Below are 20,515 nucleotides of genomic sequence, written 5' to 3'. Positions count from 1 at the left end.
TATCTTCTGCACGATTGTCTTATTGGGACATGCAGGTTTGCCTCTTTTAGGTCTAAAGTCACCAGCCAATCATTCTTGCCCAGCATGGGCAGAAGCTGCTGCAAAGTCAGCCTTTTGAATTTTGGAATGTCCAGGTATGTGTTCAAAATCGATAAATCCAGTACTGGCCTCCAGGTCTTGTCCTTTCTGGGTACCAAGAACAGTCTTAAGTAAAAACCTTGTCCTTTTTCCTGTTCTGGTACTGTCTGAATGGCCCTCATATCCATGAGTGATGTAACCCGTTTCTGTGCCTCTGCCCATTGATTTTTTGGCAGATCTGGCCAACCATTTGCCATTGGCAGAGTGTGGAAATGGAATCTGTATCCCTGTGATACGATGTTTAGTACCCACTTGTCCTGGGTTAACTGCCAATTTTGAGCAAGAAGTGCTCATTTTCCCCCTATGGGTGCTGCCAAAAGATAAGTGCTTGGTGTAGGCAGAGGAAAGTCATTAGGATGGCTTTCTGTATGTTTGCGTTTTATCTCCTCCAGATTTGGAGGTGGATGCGCCCCGTTGCTTTGACCTACATGAGTCTTGCGCCTGGTATCTGGAACCCTTAGGGCATCTGGATTTGCCCCTTTGAGCTCTGTCTGACACAGGAAATGACCAATTTTTTGTAGACCAGTGTCTACTGAATCTTGGTAGCTGCACTTGTAAGAAGTCTTTAACAGTTTGCATAGACTTCGCTTTGTCTTCCATTTTCTTTAAAACCTCTTCTGCCTTAATACCAAACAGAGAATCATGCTGTAAAGGTGCATTTAACAATTTAGCTTTAACATGGTCAGGCAAATTTTGTTCCTTTAACCAGGCATGCCTCCTAATCACAGATCCAGTAACTGCGGCCCTACAGGAGGCCTCTAAAGAATCAAAACCACATTGCAAAGCATGCTTTCCAACTTGTTCAGCTGCATGCAATAATTCCTGCAATTCTTTATTTTCTGCACATTCTGAAATCAACATCATTTTCTGTTTCAGCAATCCCATAACATTGTTGGCACTGAAGCATATGAAATTGACAGTTTAAGGCCCTGATTGCCAAGGTTGCAGATGTATAAGCCTTTTTCCCCATCTGTCCAGTGCCCTTGAATCTCTGTCAGAGGGGGTAGGATTTTTTGTTGTTGAGGCCTTAACTCCCTTTGGGCCCTGTGAAATAGTTTCAGGATCAGCAGCAGGGTTTCTAAATAAAAATTTATGTGAGTCAGGGACCCTGTAATATCTGTCAGGCTTACTGGGAGCCAGAGGTAGAGAGTCAGGGGTCAAACTTGACTCCGAAAACACATCAGCCACAATATCTAAAACAGGGGGAATGGCTAAAGGCTTGTGTTGAAGGAGAAGAAGGAAATCCCTGAGCCTCTTTTTTGATTCTGAGAAGTCTTGACTCTCCCACTGGAAATGCTCCCTCAAAGTATGCAAGGTTTCTCCAAATGAATATTTCTCAGGAGGAGATGCAGATGGAATAGACTCCTCAGCATCAGAATACTCATAGGGAGGTATAGATAATTCCTGATCAGAAGAGGAATCAGAAGAAATAGAAACCTGATCTGAAGATTCATAATCAGTGTCTTGCCTAAGCCTCTTATCTGGAGAGGGATCGGTACCCCTGATCAAGGTAATAAGGTCTTCAGCCATTTTGATTGTCTATTTTTTAAGCATAGAGGCCTGTGCACGTGGCTCATGCATCAGTTTTTTAGCTTTAGAAGTTGCTTTTGTCTTTGGTTTTGCAGTTGTCGCCGGTTTGATATACAAATGTTGAGGTCTGAATACACCCTCAGAAGCCGGTGCCTGCTCAGAGGCTTCGGACCCATCCGAGGGAGATACATCTGGCCCAATACCTTGAGTATCTTGTGGCATGCCGGACTCCACATGGGTGTTGGTAGAGGTCTGCAACTCAAAGGTAGCGGGTATCAGGGGTTGCGAAAGCGCCTCACTGAGTACCAGCGAACCAGCGACTGGCTTAGGAGAAGCTTCGTCGTCAGTTTTGGATCTCGACTGCCTTTCTTTGTCCTTTTCTTTGCGTTTTTTATGTACTCCGGTAGTTGGATTGCTATCTGACGACATTTCTGGGTAGTTAAATCTGTTTTCAAAATACACCAACACTTAACAGTGCACTGGTTAAATCTAGCACAAAACCGACAGCCAGGCAGATTGTGATCAGGGCCTAGGCAAGGAATACAGTATAAATGGAAATCCTTATGAGGTATTTGCTTCCCACAAGTAATACAATTATTAACTTTTTCTGACATCGGTAAAAAGCAAGAAAAAAGTTTCCCCGACGGGGTACTTAACTTTAGTGAAGACTTCGGTTCTGAAACTCAAACTCGAATATTTCAGTAGTCGGACAACTGGCACTTGCGAAATACTTCTGCTTCGGGCACCGCACGGCAAGAAAGACTAAAGAAAATGGTGTCGGCTGCATGTTTTATACCCCTGACGTCATGGAAGAGAAGACAGCAACTGACACAGGACCCAAGACCTTGGAATTCAGGCTGACTGAAGGCAACCTGCCAGCAGATTACCCCAAATGTAATGACTGCAACAGTGAAACACGAAGAACATCTTCTGGAGGGGAAGCAGAGGGAACGGAATCCTCTGCATCAGAATCCTCATAGGTAGATAAGGGCAAATCCTGATAATCAGAAGATACAGAAATTTCAGAAACCTGATCAGAAGGAAAATCAGTTCTAGGTCTCTTAGAAGGGGAAGGCTGACTTCCTCTAATTAAAGTAATAAGGTCTTCAGCCATTCTTATCATTTGTTTTTTAGGCATATGGGCCTGACCATGCGGTTTGGACGTTGGTTTTCTAGGCATGGGTCGAGTTTTAGGCCTTGAAGAAGAATATGGCGTTGGTTTGAAATGCAAGTCTGTAGGCCTGAATACACCCTCAGAAGCCAGTGCCTGCACAGAGGCTCTAGACCCATCCAAGGTAGAGACATCTGCAGGTTCCATAGTCGAAGTATCTCATGGCATACCGGACTCCGAAAGGGTCTCAGCATAGGCCTGCTAATCTGAAGTAGCGGGTATCAGGGGCTGCGAAAGCACCTCACTGAGTACCAGTGAACTGGTGACTAGCTTAATGGAAGCATCGTCGGCAGTTTTGGACCTATGTGGTCTGTCTCTGTCTTTTATCTTTATGTTTTTTTGGAATACTGGTAGTCGGATGGCTTACCGAAGAAATTTCTGGATAGTTAAACAGAGTACCAAAATAATTTGCTGCAAAAATAGCCCGACGACGAATAGTTCGGGGGTTGTATAAGGCACAAAACAGACAGCGAGGGACGTCGTGGTCTGGGTCTAAGCAAGGAATGCAGTACAAATGAAAATCTTTATGAGGTATTTGCTTTCCACAGGTAATACAATTATTAACTTTTACTGACATCGGTTTAAGAGCAAGAAAAAGGATCCCCAACGGGGTACTTAGCTTTTTTGAAAACTTCGGTTCTGAAACTCGAAAATGAAAATTTCAGGAGTCGGCCAACCGGCACTTGCGAACTGCTTCTGTTTCGGGCACCGCGTGGCAAGAAAGACTGATGTAATGGTGTCAGCTGCATGTTTTATACCCCTGATGTCATGGAAGGAGGGACAGCACCCGATGCAGGATCCCAAGACTCTGATATTCAGGCCAGCTGAGGGCTACCTGCAGGCAGATAACCCAAATGTAATGACTGCAACAGTGAAACACGAAGAACATCCATAGAACCAAAGGAGGCCCTGTCCCTGGAGGTCTTATCCAATTTGTAATGAGTGATAAAGGTATGAGATGAGGACCATGTGGCTGCTGCACAAATGGTATCTATAGGCAGACATGCCAGAAAGGCTGAAGATGTGGAAATTGCCCTGGTTGAGTGATCCTTGACTTTATGATTTAATGTCATATGCGTAGAGTTGTATGTGAAAGAAATACAATCTGACAACCATTTTGACAAAGTGATTTTTACCACCAGAGTGCCCTTCTTTGAATTTGAAAAGGAGACAAAAAGTTGATCCGACTTTCTGAAGTCCTTAGTCCTGTCTAAATAGAATTGAAGTTGCCAAGGGACATCGAGTTTGTGCAACATGTGTTCCATTTTGTTTTTATATTCGGGAAAAAACACAGGTAATTCTATAGTCTGGTTGAGATTTGTTTCAGAACAAACCTTAGGTAGGAATGAAAGATTTGTTCTCAGTGTTACTCTATCATTATGAAAAATCAAGTATGGGGCTTTGATGGACAAGGCATGTAGTTCCGAAATTCTTTGAGCGGAAGTAATAGCTATTAGGAAAATGGTCTTCCATGATAGGTATTTCAAATCACAGGATAATGGTGGTTCAAAGGGGGCTAAAATGATCCGTGAGAGCACAAAATTGAAATTCCATGGAGCAGATGGGGTTCTAATAAGTGGTCTCAAGTGAACAGTACCCTTAAGAAATGCTTTAGAAAGTCTGTGTGACATGATGGGAGTCTGTTGATCACCAATATGAAAATTAGAGTTTGCTGCCCATTGAACCTTAAGGGTTACTGCAGCCGCTCCTTCATGAAATAGTTTAGTCAGAAACGCTAGAATAGAAGAAAATGAAGCCGTATATGGGTCAACATTATTATTTGACGGCCATATGGATCAGAAGATCTGGAACTGGGTCCAGAATCCATGGTTCTTCCAGTAGATGAGGCTACAGAAAGGGGAACCAAATTTGACAAGGCTAGTAAGGGGCTATTAAAATAATGGTCCTTCCCAGAGTGCTGGCTTTCTGTAGGAATTTGGATATCAGAGGAAATGGGGGAAAGGCATAAAGACGTCCCGGGGGCCAACTGTGTATAAGTGCATCCCTTGGGGCATCTCCCGAGTTGGGGATCAGGGCAAAGTAGTTGCTGCATTTGGTGTTGGTGGGGGTTGCAAACAGGTCACAGCAAGGCTGGCCCCATCTGAGGAATATCCTTTCTGCTACTACTTCTTTCAGGGACCACTTGTGAGGAGACAGTATTGCTCTGCTCAACTTGTCCGCTATCACACTGGACCTCCCCGGAATGTGCATTGCTATCAGAAAGTACTGGGTGGATATTGCCCACTCAGGATACGAACCAAACTGTAGCAAACTACGTCAGGTAAATGGATATTCCAAAAAACACATCAACCAGTAGAAACGTTTACTTTTTTATTCCAACAAAGCTTTCAGGAAAACTTCCTTCATCAGTGTTTAACTAACATTCAAAATCATTTAATTTTATACTCTAATTCAAACAACACATGACACAGCCAACCAATACAGTTATAAAACAATTCTGCAAACAATGTGTTAAGCAAACAATATATACAAGCAGGGTATTCAAAACCTTCGTTCTAAAACATCTTATTCATAAAACAGCTTTATTAAAAGCATATATACACATATATTAATTTATATTAATTTGTATTGGAATGAGCTCTTGCATGGCCACCAAAATGGAGAGTGATATTACTAACTCTTCCACATTCGTGCACTATAGTACCCTTTACCAGCAGATGTTAGACAGGCTTAATACATTTGAAAAAAGACTTGAAGCTACAAAACAGCATAAGCTTCATCGTGACATAGATGACTTTAAGGTTGGTCATATTTTTTCTTGGCTTAAAAGTGCTAATACTGCTAATTTTGCTATGAGTACAACATATGCGAAGAAAAATGTAGTGCGGAAGGGCAGAATGAATGAAATGGATGGTTTTCCTGAAGCTGAGGGAGCATTAGTCAGTCACAGCCCTCGATCTGATAAATCCATCCAATAGGAGTGGAGAGCGTGTATGTCCACTCCCCCTAACTCAAACCACAAATGAGGAATCTGAGCTAATGAATATTCAGTATGCAGGAGACTCATCAAATCAGCAGTATGAATTGGTGAATTCAACCAATCAAATAAACTCTGGTTTAATGCAGTCAGCTGGAAGCAGTAGCGCAGAAATTTCGAATGTGGCAACGAATGTAAAATATGTTGAGGTTTTTTTGAAGGGGGCAAGGACAATACCTGTGAAGTTACCCGAGAAAGTAGATGTACGGAAGAAGAAAGAACCAAGAGGGAAGATTGCAACAACGAAACAAACTACAAGGAATGATGAAGAACAAGTCCAATGTCCCACAACAAGCAGGGACAGAGGTTTTAATTAAGAAAAAGACTGTGTTCATGAATTTGTCTAATTATAACTTAACGAAAGCCACTGAAAAATTATTTGATAAAGGTCTGCAATTTATACCAACTCGGCCAGATACTGTTGTTGATGCAATAACTGACCTAAAGGCTTTTGTTAAGAATGTGAGTTTAAAATTGACTTTTAAAGACACATTACATGAACATAATGTTGTTTGTAAAAAAATCTAGTACTTTTATTCAAAATAATTGTACTGTGTTAAATGCTTTTATGTCTGTGTGCGAGCAGGATATAATAAAACTATATGAACACAGAGGAAGAAAAGTTTATAACTTATCATACGAAGAATATAAAGGACTAAAATATCTATGCTGTGATGATAGTATAATAATTATGCAAGCGGACAAGGGTGTGGCTATTGTTTTGTTTAATAAGTCTGATTATAATGCCCTGATGGAAGAATTTTGTCTGATGAAGTGACTTTTAGAGCTATCACCTTTGATGAAGTGAAAAAACATACAGCAGATGTGAATATGTATATTTATGAGCTTCAACTACAAAATGATATTCCTTTAGAACTCTACCTATTTTATGGTTTCATGCCCAGTGATACCAATGATATATGGGATCCCCAAACTTCATAAATCAGTTACACCCCCCCCCCAATGAGATCTATCATTTCAGGAAGGAGCCATTATCAATTTATATACAAAATGCTTTAAGTAATTATCTGATATTATGTTCTAGTATTTTAAAAGATACAAATGATTTTTTAACTATGCTCTATAAATGGTACAAACAAAACTTGAATGTTGATTACATGATGGTTACCCTTGATATAAACTCTCTTTTTACTGTAATACCGAATGAATATGGAGTTAATGCTATATCTGACTTTTTGTGCAAGAATACAGATATGAATGGTAGAAGTACAGAGAATTTATGTGGTTTGATTGAAGTTTTGACAAAAAATGTTTTTCTGTTTAACGGTAAACCTTTTTTGCAACAAAGTGGTGTGGCCATGGGGATGCCCATGGCTAACACTTATGCAAACATGGTATTACATGAATGGGAAAGTGAGTTTATAAACAATAGCAGTAACTCTTACAAGGATAATGTATGTTTGTATCAGAGTTTTGTAGATTGCTTTATAATTTGGAAAGGATCCCTGAATGATTTGAATGCTTTTGTGCAGTACTTAAATACAACAACCTCATTTTTAAGATTTAAGATGACTACTTCTGACACTAATATTGTGTTTTGGGATCTGCAATTACTGTAAGAGCACAATCAACTTATTACCACAGTCCATAGAAAGGGTGTACAAGTTACCAGATATACACATGTAAATAGTATGCATAGTAGGCATATTTTTAAAGGTATGCTGAAGGGGCAGTTTTTAAGAATTAGTAAACACAATACTGATGAAAAAAAGATGTAAAGAGCAAATGGAGCAATTGTTCTGTGATTTTGTAAATAGGGGCTATGATGCTGAATTAACAAAAAATATCATGGATAGCACATTAAAAGATAGAGCACAACAGGCAAACCCCATATTTGGTGAGAAGACAGCCATGGATATGATGCCGGATGAGAAGAATGTGGAAGTAGCAGTTAGATATGTTACTACATATACAGACAGGGTTAAACAAGTAGAAGATATCATTCGTAAACATTGGTGAATCTTAATGATATTGCAAGAGCTCATTCCAATCTTGGGACATACACCTAAGTTTACCTATAGGAATTGTGTAAATTTGAAAAGACAATGTTATAAAGATTTTGAGATGAATACAAATATTCCTAAGGTGAACAGAAACGGGATTGTTCCATGTAAAGGATGTAGTTGTTGTAAGGATATCTGTGAAGAGCAGTATTTTGAACACCCCTTAAGAGGTACGAAATATGAAGTTAGATATCAGGTAAATTGTAATACTACATTTATAGTCTGCCTAGGAACATGTGAAAAATGTAGATGTTTCTATGTAGGAAAATGTTCTAGATGCCTAAGAGATAGGTAGGATAATAGAACAGAAATCAGAAATCAAAAGGAAGATAGAAACCAATGAGTTAGCTAAGCACATTATAGACAATAATGAAATGCACACTTTTAGATTTGAAGTGTTAGCAATACTATATAAAAATATTAGAGTTGGTAAATAGGCTGGATGTGGCCGAGTATAAATGGATCACTTTACTTGAAGCTGATAAGTATCCAGGTTTGAATAATACAAATACAATAAAACCCATCCTGGTTAAGAAACAAAAGCAGTATAAATAATAATAAAAAGTCTATTCTTCTATGCTATTTTACTTATTTAAATATAACTTATTTAATACAAATTAATATAAATATATGTGTATATATGCTTCTAATAAAGCTGTTTTATGAATAAGATGTTTTAGAACAAAGGTTTTGAATACCCTGCTTGTATATATTGCTTGCTTAACACAGTTTGCATAATTAATTGCTTTTATAACTGTATTGGATTGGTTGGCTGTGTCATGTGTTTGAATTAGGAGTATAAAATCAAATGCAAAAAAACAAGAACTCCCAGGGAGTGACTGCTCCGAGCACCACACATAGTCCAAGAATAATAGTAAACAAAAAACACAGGTACCGGAGCAATACAAAGCTGTTAGAGTCAAAAATCATCCAGTCCACGATAAAATAATTTATTCAGGAGCCACAATAGAAACAACTGAGGTAAGTGCTTTCACCTAACAGGGCTTCATCAGACCATGAGCACTCACAAAATAGGTATTTCCTTTTATATAAAAAAAGGTGCAAAACCAAGATTAATGAATGATCTTAAAGTGATAGGCATGTCTGCAAATGACAAACATTTATACACTAAAACTCAAACGCAAACATATTTTAGGTCAGGCCATGAGGGTATCCCGGTATAATCCATCTTATACAGGATTTACTTTGGAACTGAATGATTTGCGAGAAAGGTTCATGGCTAGGGCATACAGGACAGAGGAAAATGATAAGGGGTTGTGTGGTTTGTCCACATTGAGGGAGGGTGTAGTTACTCATTTTTCAGATGTTTCAGCTGGTCAAGGTGTAGTGGAGCCTTCTAAGGGGTCTATTAAATCTGATAGGATCAGGGTACCCCTGTTTTATACCCAAGATGTGGAAAGTGTTAAGGATGTTATCAGGACTCATTGAGAGGTGTTAACAGTGGACCCTAGTATTAAAGAGATAGTAGGAGATGCCCCACACTTTGTTTACAAGAATAAATTCAACCTGAAGTGGTTATTGTGCTACCCCACCACATGGGTAGGGTTGAGAGTCATGATATGTTGAGGACATTTCCCTGTAATCAGTGCAATTTTTGTGATTGTATAGACTCAAGTTTTGTTCATCCACGATGGTAGTAGATATATGTTCTGGGTTCTTGCTGATTGTAAGTCCGAGCATGTAATATATCTCGCATGCTGTGTAACGTGCAGGGCATTTTATGTTGGCAAGACAGATAGGAAGTTTAGGGACAGGATACCTGAACACCTCTACCAGATCAGGTTTAGGTCCCCTGTTAATGCACTTTCTAAACATGTCCTGGGAACAGATGATAACCATGTGTTTAAGTTTAGAGTCATTGCTATGATATATGCCAACCCCAGAGGTGGGGATACCAGGAACCGCACTGAGAGTCAGGAAGCTACATGGATCATTAGGCTCAGGGCAGATCAAGACCCTGGACTTAATGACAAAGTACCCATTAAGCCCTTTTTGAAGTCCAGAGGGCTTAGGTAGAGGTAGGATTGTGTTGTGGTGTGTATTCTTTATACATATATATGTTTTTTATGCATAGGTATATATTTTATAAAACTTTGTTTATATATATATATATATATATATATATATATATATACACATATATATATATATATATATATATATATATTTTATATATTTTTATATGTATTATTGATCTATTCAATTGTATGTGTGTTTGAGTTTTAGTGTACAAATGTTTGTCATTTGCAGACATGCCTATCACTTTAAGATCATTCATTGATCTTGGTTTTGCGCCTTTTCTTATATAAAAGGAAATATCTATTTTGTGAGTGCTCATGGTCTGATGAAGCCCCATTGGGTGAAAGTGCTTACCTCAGTAGTTCTATTGTGGCTCCTGAATAAATTATTTTATCGTGTGGTTTTTGTTTACTATTATAAAATTAAATGATTTTGAATGTTAGTTAAACACTTATGAAGGGAGTTTTCCTGAAAGCTTTGTTGGAATAAAAAAGTAAACATTTCTACTGGCTGGTGTGTTGCTTGGATATTGCCCACTGCCATACTCTCAAGGCCTCTCGACATAAGGGGTACGATCTGGTTCCTCCCTGTTTCTGTACCAGACCACTGACATGTTGTCCATCTGTACTGCAATGGTCCTTAGAGGTAGAAAGTTTTGAAATACCGCTCTCATCTCTAGGACATTGATATGCAGATGAGCCTCGTGATTCTCAAATGAGCCTTGGGCTGTCCTTCCCTGAAAATGCCCCCCCCCCCATCAGGGAGGCGTCTGTGGTCACAGTGGCAACTGGGGTTGGAAGAACAAAGGGATGTCCTATTGTCACTTGAGGAGAGGTCAGGCACCAAATAAGATCCCTCTTGCATAACTTTGTTATTATAATGTGGTGAGACATTGGAAGTTCCTGATAAGACCATTGTATGAAAACCAGCCATTGTAGTATCCACATGTGTATTCGGGTCTAATGGAATGGTAATGATGGCTGCAGCCATGGTCCCTAGTAATTTCAGCACTACCGAAACTGGGGCTCTCTGTTTGGGGATGAGGACCAGAACTTGTTGTCGAAGGCTCACCACTCTTTCCATTGGAAGTTTTAGGGTCATGGAAACTGTGTCCAGATCTGCTCCTATAAAGACTGGATGGCTGTAAAGCAGATTTTTCCCACTTTACAGTAATCCCTAATTGACTGCAAAGATCTAAGGTTGTCTCCCTTGTTTGTATGAGTTGATGCTTGGTGGTGGTGGTGGTGAGGAGCCAGTCGTCTAAATATGGAAACACCTGGAATCCTAACTATCTCAGATGAGCCGTGACTACTGCCATGCATTTGTGAACACTCTGGGGGCTGTAGCGAGACCAAAGGGCAGAGCTCGAAACTGAAAGTGACTGGCTCCCAGCCAAGAGTGCAGATGATCCCTGGATGGTCTGGCCATCTTTATATGGTAGTATGCATCCTGGAGATCTATTGAGCACATCCAATCATCTTTTCCTAGAAAAGGAAGTATAGACTGTAGTGTGACCATCCAAAACTTTGATTTGACAGATTTGTTCAATCTGCTGAGATCCAAAATTGGTCTCCAGTCCCCTGTCTTCTTTGGAACTAAAAAGAACCTCGAGTAAGTTCTGGATCCTCTGATCTGATGGGACTGGTTGGATGACTCTTTCTAGCAACCTTGTAATCTCTATGGTTGTCTGTTCCCTGTGATTACGTGGAATGTCTGGGATTTTTTTCACAGGGGGTGGAGGGGTAGTAAAGGGAATGGTGTATTCTCTGGACATTATGCTTTGTACCCAATGATCTTTTGTGATTTTTAACCAGGTGTCTGGGTACAAAGATAAGTGTCCCCCGACTTCCTCCAGAGACGGGCCTCCTGTCAGGAGCGCTGGTAGGGCTTGCCAAAGAACTGATCCCTGTCACCCTGATTTTGTGGGCCCCTCTGCCGTGTGGACGGCATCTCCCATTATTGCCCCCTCCTCTGCCTCTAGAGGGGGTTTCACCACGTGTGTCAAAGAAAGCTCCTTGGGCTTTGTGAAATCACATTTTCCCACTCTTCCAATCTTTAGAATAAGGTCTGGTAGGGGTGTAAAAACGGACTCCTACGGCAGACAGAGTCTTTCCATTTTGCTCACACCTGGTAAGCTTTTCCTTCACTTCTGGTCCAAAATGTGATGAACCATCAAAGGGGGTGTTTACAAAGGATAACTTGTAGGGCTCCGCAAAGGAACATAAGCACATCCAGTAGCGTCTCCTAAGAGCAATTCCTGTACCCGCTGCCCTACTCGTTCCATCAGCTGCATATGAAATCAGACGCATGGAAGTGTTTATAAGGGAATTTAGGGTAGCAAGCTGGGAGACTACCTTGTCTGAGACACCCGCAGCTACCGCACCCTGTAGAGTATCTCCCAACTCCTTAAGGAGATCTCTGTGTAGTCTGGTAAAATGTGTGAGATAGTTCAGGGATCAAAGAGTAAAGGCCGCTGAACTAAACATGTGCTTTCCGTATCTGTCCAAGACCCTAGAATCTCTATTAGGAGGATGAACAGATGTGGCGGTCTCTGATAACTCCTTTTTGGTGGCTGCCGCCACCACTATAGCATCAACGGGTGCTCCTTTGGTAAGGAAAGCCTTGTCCTGAGGTGACATTATAAATTTCTTAGGCCTCACGAGGGACTGGTTTTATGGTATCCAGAGATTCCCACGCCTTTCGAGAGCGAAGGTCCATCAACTCATCAAAAGGCGGAGCCACCCAAGAGGTGGAGGGTTGAGACTCGAAAGCCTTCAGGAGTACTGACTCATCATCAGTAGGGTTAAGGGGATTCCAGCCACCCCTCTCTGTTTTAGGATTTCTAATATATCACCAAACAAAATATCTTCAGAGGGGGACCATGACGACCCTTCTGACTCATCTAAGTCAGTACCTGATGTGATGGATTCCTGTGGGGACTCTAGATGCTTCCGCTTGCAAATTCTCTTCCTGGGAACCTCCTCAGAGGGAGCTTCTGGGGAGGTCCCGGAAGAACAAGGCTCATCCGATGGGGGGACCTGAGACTCCGGGTCTCTACGCTTTTGAGGGATCAGTGAAGCAGAGGCAGACACAGGAACTTTAGGGGAGGAGATTGCTGGTACCGATGACGTAGGTGCCCAAGGGGACAACACTCTCCTCATAGCATCAAATGCCCCATGGCTCCGATCTGAAGAGATGCCTGGATCAACAGAAACAGGCAGTCCCTGCAGCGCCAAAGCCGTGGGCTTTGAGCTCACCTGAGCCGAGGCCCCGAGAGACAGAGTCGGCACTGAAAGATCTGTACGACTATCCTCTCCGGACCGGAGAGTGTCAGCTCCTAAACTCTAAGGTAGGTACCGAAGAGGTCAGAGTAGTCAGAACCGAAAGCCCCAGGGGTGTCATCTCCAGCGGTTCCACAATCATCGGTTCTGAATACTCTGGCTCCGAAACTTCAGGTCGAATCGGAGGAGGAACTAAAGAAACGGGTTGGGTCTGAGTCCATTCCAAAGCCCTAAGCGTTGAACCTGACAGAATTTTTGCTAGAGCCTGTGACTGCAAAAGTCTCTGCAGCACTCGATCCACATCCTTATCCGATAGTCTTGAGGGCCAGGAAAGCAAAAGATGAGGTCTCTGACTGCAAAATCTGAGATTTTAAAGTAGGAGATACCAGCTCCAATGCTGGGGACCAGCTCCTACTAACAATTACTTCCGGCTCCATAGGCTTAGAAGCCGAGGTGGCAGTCTTGCTAGATTTAGAAGTCGGTGAGCCCTTTTTCGGCTCCGACTCTGATGATGAGCTGGTAGATAAGGTTTTGGAAGACTTAGTGGAGTTGTCCTTTTCTAAGGCTTCTTGAAAGGAAGATTTCAAGAGACCTCTTGCCATTAGTTTACTCTTGCGTTCATGAAGAATGTGAGAGCTAAAAGAGTGACAGATGGCACAATTTTCCTGCAGGTGAAGCTCGCTTAAACAATAAACACAGTTTGTGTGCCCATCTGTGACCAACATCTTCTGTCCACATTTTAGACATTTCTTGAAACCAGATTTATCCTTTTCAGACATGTTAAATAACTCTTATCAACAGTAAAAGCCCCAATGAAGAAAATTTTGAGCTCTACAATCAAATATAATCGTATAACACACATCACACAGTCTAAAACAACAATAGAAATATATATCAAAAATAGCCCCAATAAAAGAGGGTCTAAGACTAAACTACAACTGCTATAGTAACTATGAAACACACAAAGCTATTCAAAAACAAGAAGTTATGTGCTCACCATAACGTTCGATGTATGTAGTCCATCTCGCCTCACATTCTTACCCGTGGGTTCAGAGCTGAACCTCGGCTCCAACTCGGCCATACTCTAGCTCGAAGCCTTTCAATTGGCTAGGCTAAGACGGTATCCCATGCTGCACTGCTCCTTTTCCCCAGATCTTGTTTGCTGCGAGCTAAATCATTCACTCCTCCACATACAACAACATATAGAGAAGGAAAAACATACTAACCAGAAAGGAATTTGAAACCATACCTAACCCCTAGGTCCTCCAGGATGGGGGAAGGAGGGGGGGTAAGTAAGAATGTGAGGCGAGATGGACTACATACATTGAACATTAAGGTGAGTACATAACTTCTTGATGTTATGTAGTTCAATCTTGCCTACATTCTTACCCAAGGGACAGTGTCCCTAGCACCTGAATCCTGGGAGGCTCAGTGGAAAATACTCCTGAGCACTGTGGAACCAAAGGAAGACCTGCCTCTGGACAACAAATCTAACTTGTAGTGAACAAAGGTGTGAGGAGATGCCTATGTAGCTGCAGCACAAATATCATCCATAGACAATCTGGCCTGAAAAGCTGTAGATGTAGACACAGATCGGGTAGAATGAGCCTTCACTCGAAATGGTAAATCCTTGCCACCTGAAGCATAAATTAAGGAAATACAACTGGAAATCCATCTGGACATAGTGACTTTGGAAACAGGAGACCCAATCCTGTTTTCTGAAAATGAGACAAACAACTGATCCGATTTTCTGAGATCCTTCGTTCCATGTAAATAGAATCGTAATTGTCTGTGCACATCCAGCTGATGAAATCTAAATTCTGCCTTGTTCGAGAACTCTGGAAAGAATACAGGTAGTTCAATGGATTGGTTTAGATTACTGACGGAAGCCACTTTCGGTAGAAAGGAAGGGTTTGGTCTGAGAGAAACCCTGTCCTTATGAAAAATCAAGTAAGGTAGTCTAACTGATAAGGCTTGAAGCTCCGAGACAAGTCTGGCTGAAGTGATGGCTACTAAAAAGATGGTCTTCCAAGTCAAATATTTTAAATCACAAGTGGCTGCAGGCTCAAAGGGGGGGGTGAAGTGAGATATTGTAGAACAAAATTTAAGTCCCAAGGCATAACTGGTTCAAAAACTGGAGGATGAAGCAGCATAGTGCCCTTCAGGAATGCTTTACAAAGTCTGTGTGCCATGAGACTAGGCTCATCAGTGACGTGAAAAGTGGAAATAGCCGCCAACTGGACTTTAATAGTTGCGACCGCTGATCCTTGGTTGAAAAGCATGGAGAGGAACTCCAGGACTGATGAAATTGGAGCTGTATAAGGATCAATTTGTCTTGCATGCGCCCAGATGGAAAATCTCTTCCATTTGCTGGAATAGATTTTTCTGGTGGAAGGCTTACGGGAAGAAGACAGAATATGGAACCATGTCCAGTGAAAAATGATGAAGCCTGGCTAATGATGGAAGTGGAGGAGCCAGGCTGTCAACCGGAAGGTCTGAAGAGAGGGATGGAGCTGCTCTGACATACGAGTCAGCAAATCTGGTTGAGGGTCCAGAATCCAGGGGGCGTCCACTAGGTACGGATGGAGGAAGGGGAACCAAATTTGTCAAGACCAGTGTGGAGCAATCAGAATAATTTTGTTTCCTAAAGATTGTGCTTTCTGAATAACCTTTGTCAGCAGAGGAACAGGAGGGAAGGCATACAGTAGACCGGAGGGCCAATCATGAACTAGCGCGTCCCTGGGTGACTCCCCCTGAGGGGGGATAAGGGTGAAGTAGCTGCTGCATTTGGTATTGACAGGGCTGGCAAACAGGTTGCAGCAAGGCTGACCCCACCTGTGGAAAATCTGCTCCACAACCTGATTGTTCAGGGACCACTCTTGAGCCATCAGAATCGCTCTGCTCAACCTGTCGGCAATCACATTGGACTTCCCCGGAATGTGCGTTGCTACAAGAAAACGTTGGGAAGCCACTGCCCACTGCCACACTCGCATGGCTTCTCTGCAAAGGGGATATGACTTGGTTCCTCCCTGTTTGTTTAGATACCATACCACCGACATATTGTCTGTGTGGATCGCAATTGTCCCGAGAGGAAGAAAGCTCTGAAGTGCTTGCAATGCTAGTAGCACTGCTCTCATCTCCAGGATATTGATATGAAGATGCATCTCGTGTTCCTGCCACATGCCTTGGACTGTCCTGCCTAGATAATGCCCCCCACCCTATCTGGGAGGCATCCGTGGTCACTGTGGCAACCGGAGGGGATGGAACGAAGGGTTTTCCCGCGTCGAGGTTGCTGGTGTGAAGCCACCAGTGTAGATCCTGCTTGCACCTGTCTGTGATTATTATGAGATGAGGAAGATGTTGCAGAGACCACTGGGAGAAGAGTAGCCATTGAAGGAGCCTCATGTACGTTTAGCCTCGCCAAAGGAACCAGCATAATTGTAGCAGCCATCGTGCCCAACAATTTGAGGATCAATCTTGCCTTCACTCTTCTCAGAGGGAGTAACGCGTACACCCACTGTTGTAAACTTTGAATCCTTTCTCTTGGTAAGAACGCCTTCATGAGCACGGTGTCTAACTCGGCGCCTATAAAGGTGACACGCTGAGAGGGCAACAAGGCAGACTTTTCCCAATTTAGAGTTATGCCTAATTGTTGATACAGTTTGATCGTGGCGTCTCTGGTTTGTAGGAGTAGATGCCTGGTGGTGGCAGAAAGGAGCCAGTTGTCCAGGTACGGAAACACTTGGAATCCCTGATGTCTCAAGTGAGCCGTTACCACTGCCATGCATTTGGTGAACACCCTGGGGGCTGTGGTGAGACCAAAGGGCAGGGCGCGAAATTGAAAATGACTGACTCCCAGCCAGAAGCGTAAATGACTTCTGGATGCCCTGTCCATCTTTATATGGTAGTAAGCATCCTTGAGGTCGATGGAGCACATCCACACTTCTTTTCCCAACAATGGGAGAATACATTGCAACGTGACCATTCGGAACTTGGACTTCTTTACATGGGTGTTCAATCTGCTAAGATCCAAAATGGGTCTCAGGTCCCCTGTTCTTTTCGGCACCAAAAAGAATCTGGAGTAAGTCCCTAATCCAATCTAGTCTGAGGGGACAGGCTGGATGGCTCCTTTTTCTAGTAGCTTTAAAACCTCTGAAGCTGCGGAATCCCTTTGTTTGGGTGGAACATCTGGGATTTTTTTGATCGGAGGGGGAGCTGAAGAGAAGGGAATGCGATATCCTTAGAAAATAATTTTTAATACCCATTGGTCCTGAGTTATACTTTGCCAGGCCTCTGGGTATAGTGAAATGCGACCCCCGACTGGTTCTGGAAATGCACAGTCGGGCCTCCCATAAGGAGCGCTGGTAGGGAGAACCACGAAAGGAATCGCGGTCTCCCTGGTTACACAGGCCTGCTCTGCCCCTAGGGCGGCATCTACCAGAATTACCACCCCCTCCCCTGCCTCTGGAGGGGGACTAACCTTGTGCGTCATGAAAAAATCTCTGCGATTTTTTGAACCACATCTTCCCACCCCTCTGGGTCTTGGAATAAGGCCTAGAGGGTAGGGAAAAACAGACTCCCACAGCAGGCAGAGTTTTTCCCTCTTGCCTGCACCTAGTGAGAGTGTCCTTCACCTTGGTTGCAAATAAGGAGGAACCATCAAACGGGGAGTTGGTGAACATAGACTTGAAGGCCTCCGCGAAATTACAGAGACGCATCCAGGAGCGTCTCCTAAGAGCAACTCCCGAACTCGCTGCCCTACCCGCTCCTTCAGCTGCGTAAGAGATCAGCCTCATGGAGGAGTTAGCAACAGAGTTGAGGGTAGACATTTTAGCATTGACCTTCTGAGCCACCGCATCAGAAACGTTACCCTGTAGAGTATCTCCAAGCTCTTTCAAGAGATCTCTTTGGAGCCATGTAAAATGAGATAAGTAATTCAGTGACCGCAGTGTAAAGGCCGCTGAAGAAAACATACGCTTCCCGTACCAGTCCATGGTCCTAGACTCCTTGTTAGGATGGACGGTAGACGAAGTCTCAGCCAGTTCCTTCTTGGTGGCCGCTGCCACCACCATAGCATCTACAGGAACTCCCTTGGATAGAAACTCTTTGTCAGAGGGGGCGGACAAGAATTTGTTGGGTCTCCTGGGGACTGGTTCCACAGAGTCAGGGGTTTCCCACACCCTTCGACAAACCAGATCTAAAAGCTTGAAGGGTGGAGACACCCAGGAGGTGGAGGGCTGAGCCCCAAAGGCCTTCAGGAACACCAACTCCTCCTCGGAGGGAGCTTTGGAGGGCCAGTCACCCCTCTGCTTCAAAATTTCCAGGATGTCAGAGAAAGAGACATCCTCAGAGGATGACTTGGGGGACCCCTCCGATTCCTCGAGGTCAGTGTCTGATGTGAGGGACTCATCTTGGGAGTCAGTGCTTCCTCTTGCACATTTTTTTTCTGGGTGGCTCCTCAGGCAAAACACTGAGGGGCCCTCAGAAAAAAGGGGACCACTTATGGGGGTATCCTGAGGCCTTGGGTCTCCGCTGTCAAAAGATAGAGGGTGATCAGAGACCCGAGCTGGAGGGGACAGAGTGTCAGTGCCGAATGATGTCGCTGAGGACTTGGCCAGTGCGCTCCGCATGGCCTCGAAAACTGGTCCCCCCGGCTCCGAAGATTGACCAGCCATGGAATACCTCGGAGCAAAAGGGACAAGGTCCGAAGCCAGCGCAGGGGTCAGGCTTCCCCGTGCCGAAGCACTGAGAGGGAGGCTAGGAGCCGAAAAGCGACCCGAGGCCTCCCCCTCGGGTTCAACCGAGGAACCATGAGTCCTGGACCTCATGGACGGAGCCGATGGGGTCGGAGCTGAAGCCGGAGCCGATAAGCCAGGATGTGCCATCGGAGCCGACCTAGGGACATCTTACGGCGCCGACCACTCTGGCTCCGAAAGCTGAGATTCGATTGGAGGAGGAAGTATCGACGCTGGTTGGGTGACAGGCTCCGGAGCCGACTGGGCTGGAGCCGAAAACAATTTTGCCAGAACCGGTGACTGGAGAAGTCTTTGCACCACTCTATCTACATCCACATCTGAAAGAGTCCTGGAGGACCTAGAAGATAAGGTAGGAGATCTAGACGACCTCTCCGAAGGAGACCTACGAGGAGGAAAGACCAGCCTAAAATTTAAGACCGGCTTCTGAACTAGCACCTCCATAATCGGCTCCGAGGGACTGGGAGCTGAAGCAGATTCGGTTAATATACTAACTTCCTGGGGCTCCAAGGACAGTGGAGGCGAGGATGCCACAGAAGATTTCATTACTTTCTCCAGAGGCTCTGAGGATACAGATGGAGCCAGAGAACGCTTTTTTGCCTTAGAAGTTTTAGCCTTAGAGGAAGAGGACTTAAAGCTAGAAGCCCTTCCCAAATCCTCCTCGAAGGAGGGTTTCAAAAGTCCTTTCAAAATTAGTTTGTTCTTCCTCTCCTGAAGAACATGTGGGCTAAATGCATGGCAAAAAGTACAAGATTCCTGGAGGTGAATAGCCCCCAGACAATAAACACAGACAGACTGTCCATTAGTGATAGACATCTTATAACCACATTTAGTACACTTCTTAAAGCCCAAGGGCTTATGCTCTTTCGTATCCTTAGACATGATGAAAGAAAAAAATAACCGTTAACAGTCAACCGTTAATATATATATATAGCGCGGGAACTAAGCAAAACCACAACAGACAAATACACAAGACCTCTAACTTAATCGGTCTCAACAGGAACACAAGGAAAGACTAGGTCCTCTAATTTAAACGGTCCTAGCCCGAAGGATAGGTACCTACTAACACTAACAAGTAACACAGAAGAAGGGGTGGACTAGGTCCTCTAACTGAAATGGGCCTAGCCCATAGGGGAAACAGTTAGCTGGACACCACAAAAGACAATACCAGAAAAAATTTTTTTTACCAAAGGTTAGATCAGTACACACACACAACACACAGCTATGAAAATAGCTTTTTTTTGAAGCAAAAAACTGTCAATAAAGACAAAAGTGATACTTAACCACAGCCAAGAGCGAGACCACGTCCGAGCTATACGAGAGGCAAACGAGATCTGGGGAAAGCGAGCAGTGCAGCATGGGATACCTTCTTAGTCCAGCCAGTTGAAAGACTTCGAGCTAGAGTATGGCCGAGTCGGAGCTGAGGTTCGGCTCCGAACTCATGAGTAAGAATGTAAGCGGGATTGGACTACATAAAATCAACAATTATACAACCGTAACAAAACCACAGGGATGAATAAAATACAAGTTCAACTAACAAAAGAAATACTAATGCCCTAATAAAAAAACGGGCTTACTGG

Source organism: Protopterus annectens, chromosome 9.part0 (assembly GCF_019279795.1).
Source record: "Protopterus annectens isolate FY-2018-M chromosome 9.part0, PAN1.0, whole genome shotgun sequence".
NCBI classification, from domain to species: domain Eukaryota; kingdom Metazoa; phylum Chordata; order Ceratodontiformes; family Protopteridae; genus Protopterus; species Protopterus annectens.
Note: the sequence above shows the minus strand (reverse complement) of the source record.